Raw genomic sequence first — 8,332 nt, 5'->3', positions numbered from 1 at the left:
AAATGAAGAAGGAATTTTGGCAAACAGGAAGGGTGACAACGCCTGGGAAGAAAAGACCTCGTGCGAATGGGAAGTTAACTCGGATGGCCACAATGAATGACTTCATGAAGAGTGCAATTCGTAGGAAAGTTCACATGTTCTGGGCAATCACGAGTGATCCTGATTTACCGTCCGTATCTCCCCGAACAATGAATCATGTGCTACATGACCTGGGTTTCGTGTTTATGAAAAGAAAGCGATCTTCAGCTCCGATTGAACGAGATGAATTGTTGTCTGGCGACACCAATATCTGCGTTCAATAAAGGAGATACTGCCAAGAAAACAGAGCCATTTATTATTTGGATGAAACATGGGTTAATGCTGGACATACAGTAAACAAAACTTGAGAAGACACAACAGTGGTTTCGCACCAACAGGATTTCCTTCATGGACTCAGTGTTGGATCAAAGCAGCCATCAGGGAAAGGGAGGAGGCTCATTGTCGTTCACATCGGAAGTGACAAAGGTTTCGTGGATGGCGGTTGTTTGTTGTTTTGTGCCAAGAAAGGTGTCGGCAGGCAACTATCACCAGGAAATGAATGGACAACGTTTCAAGGAGTAGTTCGCCAGTATTTTACTGAAATTACAGCCAAACAGCATCATTGTTATGGATAATGCTCCCTACCATTCCGTTCGCCTCGAGAATCTGCTGACCAATGCATGGCGGAAAAAGGTGATATCCAGCAGTGGCTTTCGCAGAAGGCTCGCGAGCAAACAGAGCAAAACCAACACAAGTTCGCATGGACAGATTGCATGATTAAAGCTGAACTCCTGCAAGTTGTGGATGGTGTGAAAGGAATGTACCATGTACCATGTACATCTATTGCATTGTACAATGTCTAACGATGAATAAATATATTGTATTGTATTGTATTGTATTGTATAGTGGACCGAGCAGCTAGAGAAGCAGGACATTCAGTTCTTAGGTTTCCTCCATATCACTTCGAATTCAATCCCATTGAATTAGTGTGGAGTGAGGTGAAGCATTACGTTGCTTCCAACAAAAAACATTTCAAGTTGAACGAAGTGGAGTCGTTATTTCATGAGGGATTACAGCTAGTGACACCTGATAAGTGGAAAAGCTACGTTAGGCACGCAATCAATGAGGAACAAAAATTTTGGGACCTGGATAATTTGATTAACAAGATTTGGACCCACTCATAATTGAAATTGAATCAGGAACATTACGTGATGCCACTTCCTATGATGAAATTATAAGTGGAGTAGAGGAGTTACAGTCATTATAATGGTAAGTTTGCTGTTTTTATTTATTTATTTATTTATTAAAACACCATTAGGTTTATATTTATAAATGAAAGATTTCCTATGAACAAGTACGATTCAGTTGAAATGTTTTTTTCCCCCAAGTTTGTGAATTAATTCAATAACTTTCCATTACACGATATTTGTTTCACTTCCTGCTGTAAGATTCCCCTCCACATCCCCTCTCCGGATCACCTGTTAGGAGGAGCGTTTCGCAATGCTTCATCCGCCACTTCAACAACGCGAATGTGACGGAGAACATTTCCGAGCGTCTCGCGGAGTGATACAAAAGTGTAGTTCATGTGAAAGCATACGTCACTATAGTAAGCATGACAAAGAGTTTAGGTGTATTAGTTTTATTACAAATGTAAAAAAAGTAGACAGGCTGGCTGACTGTCATGCACAAGACCCAGGTTCGAATCTTGGGGGTGGGTGATCTAAGGTTTTTCCAGTCTTGTCCCTGGATAAAGCAGCTCTGAAACTCACCCAACCTCAAATCAATGGGTCCTGGGGGGGTAAAGGCAGACGGGGTCCTACATACGCTTATCTCTGACCACACGTCTCAAAAAATTACAATACAAGGGAAAAGGTTAGAATATTCAAAAAGTTACACAATAGAATGTAGGGATACATGCAGGGGCGGCTGCTCATAAGGACGATATGGATGCTGCACTGCCGTGTCTAACCACAAGTGAACAAACATTACATTAACATTTATATATTAGCTTTTACATTGTCTGAATTGCAAATATTCCATTGCTTAAAGATCGTTGGTTAGTCGGTTCTGTATTCAATCTTCCGCGACAATTGCGAAGTTTGTACGCCAACGTGCGGGGGAATAAGGAACTTCGAGAGAAATGTGGCGGGGCGCCGTCCTCCCACTTTACGAGACTTTGAGCATTCTCAGGCGCGGCCGCGAGGGGTAAGAGGCGATGGAACTGGCTGAATAACACGCGCGGGATCTGTGGCTGGGAGGACGGAGGGTTTGTCATCCGAAACCCACCCCTAGGCCCTCTCTCCGGAGGAAGAGCACTCACAAAGAACACACATACCCATGCCGGGATTCGAACCCAGGAGCTGTGGCTTTGTAATGTGGTATGCTAGCCACGGAAGTCGGCTATAGATTCTTGTTACACGCAAAATTATCATATATATGCGGTGTATTTTTTCTGAGTTTAGTGAAAAGTACATTTGGATTACAATGATGTGGAGTACATCATGTAGATTTAATTAGATGTTTTGATTAGCACGTTTGAAAAAAATCCTGATAATGTGACAAGACGGACGTTAAATAAATTAGAAACTCGTCATCTAAACTCACCAAGAGCCGCTACAGGAACCTGTGAACTAAAAAATTCTTCAAATTTGGCAAAATTGTCTGGCAACCCCGAAGCAATAAAACGACCGGATTGGAAAAGTATTGACACTTGTTGTTTCTTAGTTTTCGATGGAAAAGTGAAGCTTTTTCGGTATTTGTGTGCTGTAGTTGTGAGTTTGTTGCCGTCGCGATGAACAGTGTGGAGAAATTGTTGGTGCGAAGTTTTTCTACCAGAAGTCTGTAGAAGTCTGGATGAAAAAATAAACACAAAAAAACCTAGGCCGAATTTGACTCTAGAACAAGTGTCAAAGAAGGGAGGCCGTGAGTTCACTCGCAAATTTCGCGTTGAAGGACAAAAACATTAATTACAAACATGTCTGAAGAAGATTTCTGGTAAGTTTGAAGTTTTTACTGTAGAGCTTCTGGTAACGCAGATATCACCTATCCAGTGAGATATTTATTTTGGTGCCCTATTTCACATATCAATTAGTCATGTTGGACAGGAAACTTTTTCTGTGTAACTTTTTTACTAGAAATTTTCACGATCAATGCACGTAAATTTTCATCATTGTGCTTATCAAGTTGTGTAAAAATTAATATCCTTTCTTCTGAATTTTCCCCTCTGTTAAATGACTAAATCTGTTAGAATTCTATTTCTTCATATTACTGTTAAATAATTATTAATTTATTATAATATGTGCATACGTGTAAAACATGATATTCGGTAAACACGAATTTATCAATTTCTTATCCCGTTGGCTGTTATACGAAATTCATCTAAATACTGGAAGCATGACTAAAAATAACCAATTGCACAACCACAATACAAGGTGGAAAGATAATTATTACCAGAACCAACACAGACTCAATATCTCAAAACAATCACCAATGAATGCCGGAAAAATATTCTACAACCAGCTGCCTCATGACATAAAACTGATATCTCCAAAAGATAAACAAATACAAACAATAAAAAAATATTTGACAGAGAGAGCTCTCTACAGTATCAGAGAATTTATGGAACAAGACAATACAAGGCCAAAGTACTAAAAAATATGTATTTTAATTGTATTCTTATTTCAATCATGCAACAATGATAATGTGTTTTTATTTTTATTGTAGTGTAATGAAGTGTATTTTTTAATTTTTACTTTGGTGTAGTGATGTAATGTACTACACAATGTTTCTTCTTTTTTGTTATGATGTAGTTAACTAATTAATATTTCATTATGTATCTTGACATTTTCCATGCCCTTTTAATCAAGGGTCAACGGAAGAAAAATAAAATTCAAATTCAAATTCAAATTCACACCACCTCCAAAATCGCTGAGATCAAGAATATGTCGGCCCTATCCCATATTCCCTGAATGTGTCATCATGGTGCGGCACTATATGCATGGGTAACTTTACCTTTACCTACTATACATCATACGGTAGCTGCACACACACTTTTAAATCTGCTTCAATACAGTTTGTTCACAATTGTGTTTCCCATTACTTTTGTGGATGTTTCAAATTTAAATATCTCCTCCGTGTATTAACCATGCCAAAATTATAAGGCTGACATATTTAATACACTGCAGTTTTTCGGGGCTTGACCAAAATGCGTTGCTTAAGACTTTAAGAGCTCTATACCTAACCTACAACGAGAAATTTCTTTGTGACCACCCAGTAGCGTACGCAGGATTTCATCAAGGGGGGTGTTATCTCGAAAACTTTCTACAAATTCACATTACCATTGTTTTATTATACTTTAATTAATTAATAATAATAAATTAATTAATAATTCTTATAATTAATTAATTAGTTTAATTACTACTAATGCAGCTGCTATTTATGAAAGAAATAGAACAAAATTACAATTCTTTTGTTTCAAAATAATTGTCTAGTCAACGGTTATTTGTATATGATAAGTGAGACATTTTAAGTGTGAAGAAAATCCATAAAAACAAGCAAATATATTAAATTTATTGAAATAATCGAAATATGAAACTCATTCAAGGAGCCGCGCTTGTCTAGTCTGACAACTTCGTGGGATATCCGGGTTCGATTCCCGGAATTGGTTGGAATTTATCCAGCCTTGTCTCCGCACCCAGCCTATGGGTATCTGAGAGCAACCTTGGGGGATGAAGGCTGCCGGAGCATGGTGCTGATCACATCACCTGCAAAATAGTTCGAGATCAAGAATCTTTGGGGCCCACCACACCACTATGTGTGACTTCATGGCACGGTGCTATATACACGGGGGAATTTACATTACCTTTACCTATGGAACTCACCCAGGGTGATGATGAAGCGCGAGAATACATGTTGCTAAATTCCACTGAGTCTATGTTTTCGTTGTAAAGTAAGTTTATAGACATTCCAACACATTTATCCCTTCTAGGTGATTCACAAAAGACTTCTTCGACATTATTTAATGATGTGGATGTAGACTCAGCATCACTTGAGAGTTCACAAGGGGATGTGAAATCAGTACCGGGAAGAACGTTTGCAATAAGGACGAAGCAAGGAATTTTTACAATTCTCGCAAGAGTCACTGCGCGACTTTTTGCAAAAGAAAATTGCAAAATTGAACTTTGCGGCCACTTAGATTGTGTTTGGAATGTTGTGTTTTTCTTCATGCTGCATGGGAATAATAATCCAAATTATTATTATTATTATTATTATTATTATTATTATTATTACTGTCGCAGATCTTTGACTGTGATAAATTAGCCATTTTTAATTTTTTCTACAGCATTTTCCATAATATTTCAAGAGCTCAAGGGGGGGTTTAAACCCGGTAACCCCCCCCTTGCGTACGCCACTGTGACCACCACAGTTGACGACGATGTTCAACACGGTGTCCGATGGCATGGCATGGCATGGCATGGCACAAATCTGACGTTTTGAAGTTGAGTGTCAAGCTGTTTTAGCCCTTGACTCTATGAAAATTGTATAAATGAAGTGTGTGTGGAATTAATGAAAAGTGCCTGTGGCTATACGTGGATCTTGTGTGTGCAACTGTCGCAACACAAGGAATGCTTCATATGGAAATTGTGTTTCATGGCCGTGGCATTGCATATGTGTGTCTGAAGAGATTCGCTGTTCCCATAAGTTTTATTTCCGGATTTGTATGTCTCGGCAGTGTTTGCCAGAATTTTTGGTGAGCGGCTCGAAGCTGCTGGATCACTCGAGTTAATTCCAGATCCTCTAAAACTTGGGTGCTGCGTGTATACATGTCGTTGCCTGAGATGATCCGAGCTGCTTTGCTTTGCACCCGTTCCAGTCGTTTAAGATGTGAATAGGCGGCATGCTGCCAGGCTGGGCCCGCGTAAGTCAAAGTTGGAATGATGTACATCTGGAGTAGATGCAGCCTTGTCTGTAGTGTGAATTCCGGACATGTAAACATAACGAAAAGTGTGAAGACTTTTCGTAGTCCTCTGTTGGCCACATGTGAGAGGCAAACGTGAGTCCTCGATCTAGGGTGACCCCCAGATACTTGACTTTGTCTTCATGTGGCACTGCTTGTCCGTGGTATGAAAGTTGTCTGAGTTCATACTTTCTTCTTTTTGTGTGGATGACACATACACTTTTCGCGGCGTTCACCTTCAGACAACATTTGCGAGCCCACGCTTGGAACTCATCGAGTTTTTGTTGGAGATAGCGGTAGCATAAGGCTATTCGACGACTGGCTGAAAAGAATGTGGTATCGTCAGCGTACGTGGCTTGGAAACATCTCTCTGATGTTGGGACATCTGCTGTATATAGCGTGTACAAAAGTGGAGAAAGTACTGCTCCCTGAGGTACACCTGCTAATATGAGCCGGGTTTGGGACGTTGCCCCTGAGAAGGAGACAAAGAAACTGCGTTTGCTCAGGTAAGATTGGAGGAGTCGGACATAGCAATCCGGGAAACCCTGCCGTAATAGTTTATATATGAGACCAGAGTGCCAGACTCGGTCAAAAGCCTTGCTTATATCTAGGTAAAGCCGTATTGCGAACTGTTTTCTATTGAATGCCATTGTGATGTAGTCTACCACACGGACCAGCTGAGAGGTGGTACTGTGGTAGGCTCTAAAACCAAATTGGTGGTGTGGTAGGAGCGAGGAAGTTTCTACGTGTGTCATGAGTCTTGAGAGAAATACTCTTTCGAAGAGTTTCCCAAGGTGTGAAAGGAGACTTATTGGCCTATAATTTTACGGTTTGAGAGTACTCTTTCCAGGTTTGAGCAACCTTTGCCTTCTTCCATGCAGTGGGAAAGTAGCCTAGTTGTAGGATGGCATTGAATATGTATGTAATGTATACAAGTAATTTGCGAGTGGGATGTCGCAGCAGTTCGGGTCATATACCATCTGGCCCGGGAGCCTTGTTTTTAGGCAATCTTCGGATTTGGCGTTCTACCTCTGCAGGTGACGTCAACTTTGGCATGTGCTCCATTTGTCTGGTAGTGAAAGTGCGTATTGCCCTGTTTACATGTGCGATTGTATGCTCATCTGATGGATCTTCATTTGAAGTGAATTGTTCCTCGAGAGCATTTGCAAAGACTTCAACCTGATCTTGTGGTTCATGTAACAGTCCGGTTGATCCTTCTATGACTCTGATGTGTGATGAGTCCTTGGGACGAAGAAATGCCCTGGTATATTTCCATATACGCTGAACATTCATTGAGAGGCCACTGAGTGTGTCATTCCAGTGATGTGCAGTTTCTTTTTGGATGAGGGTTTTGACCTTGGAGCAGAGAGAGTTCCAAAGAGTTTTAAATGTGGGACTCCTTGTGTGTTGCCACCTTCGTCTCGCCCACCGCTTTAACTGAAAGTACATTTGGAGACGAAGACTGCCTGTCTTTTGTGACGATCGGTGTAGCTGTGTTACTTTTGTGCTTTCTGCCTCAGCTTTGAGCAGAGAGTGGGTGAGATGTGATACTGACTGATCGATTTGCTGGGGTGTCTGAGGCCTGCCATGAAGATAGAGAAGAGAGTTCACATTCCCTCTGAATTTATCCCAATTTGTCTCGTACCTTAGAAGGGGTCTTACTCCTTGTGTAAGAGTACGGTGGAAGCAGGGTTGGCATGTTTAAAACAAAAGTGTTTAAAACACTTTGTTTTAAACGTTTAAAACACACGGCTTTGTTTTTTTTACAAATGTTTTAAACGTTTAAAACAATCTGTTTTAAACATGTTTTTTTTACAAGTGTTTAAAACACATTTTGGTGGTAGATATTTTATAGTCTGTGATAATTTTTTTGTTTGGCAACCCTGTTTTTCATTGAATCTGTGTCAATTAATCCGTTCTTTACAGGTCTCACTTATCGCACAACACTTGAGCAACCTTATGTTCTGACGTCACGGGAGAAAGCGTTATAATTTTAGGCTAAATGCCTATGTTGTTAGGTTAGGCAGGCTAGCAATGTATGCACAAGGTAGCAAGATTGTTGTGCGACAAGAAAGACCCGTGCTTTACTGTAGAAATCGAAACCTCTCAGTTCCTTGTTTCGTATCGTCCTGTAAGTTTGAGACTGGTGGAAGCTTGAAATGGAAACTAATATCTAAATACACAATGCGTGATTTTGATCGTGACGTGATTTTTTTTCTTTTGCGATACGATTCATTGGTTTGTATAACTGAATGAAGCGCAGATGCTTACTTTTGGAAACATAATTTTGTACTTTGAAAAAAATCATCTGGAGAATCTATTATGACACTGCAGGTTGTTTTCTGCTATATAAACTGT

Source organism: Lepisma saccharinum, chromosome 2, assembly GCF_977018435.1.
Source record: "Lepisma saccharinum chromosome 2, izLepSacc3.1, whole genome shotgun sequence".
NCBI classification, from domain to species: Eukaryota; Metazoa; Arthropoda; class Insecta; order Zygentoma; family Lepismatidae; genus Lepisma; species Lepisma saccharinum.
This window is presented reverse-complemented; position numbering follows the sequence as displayed.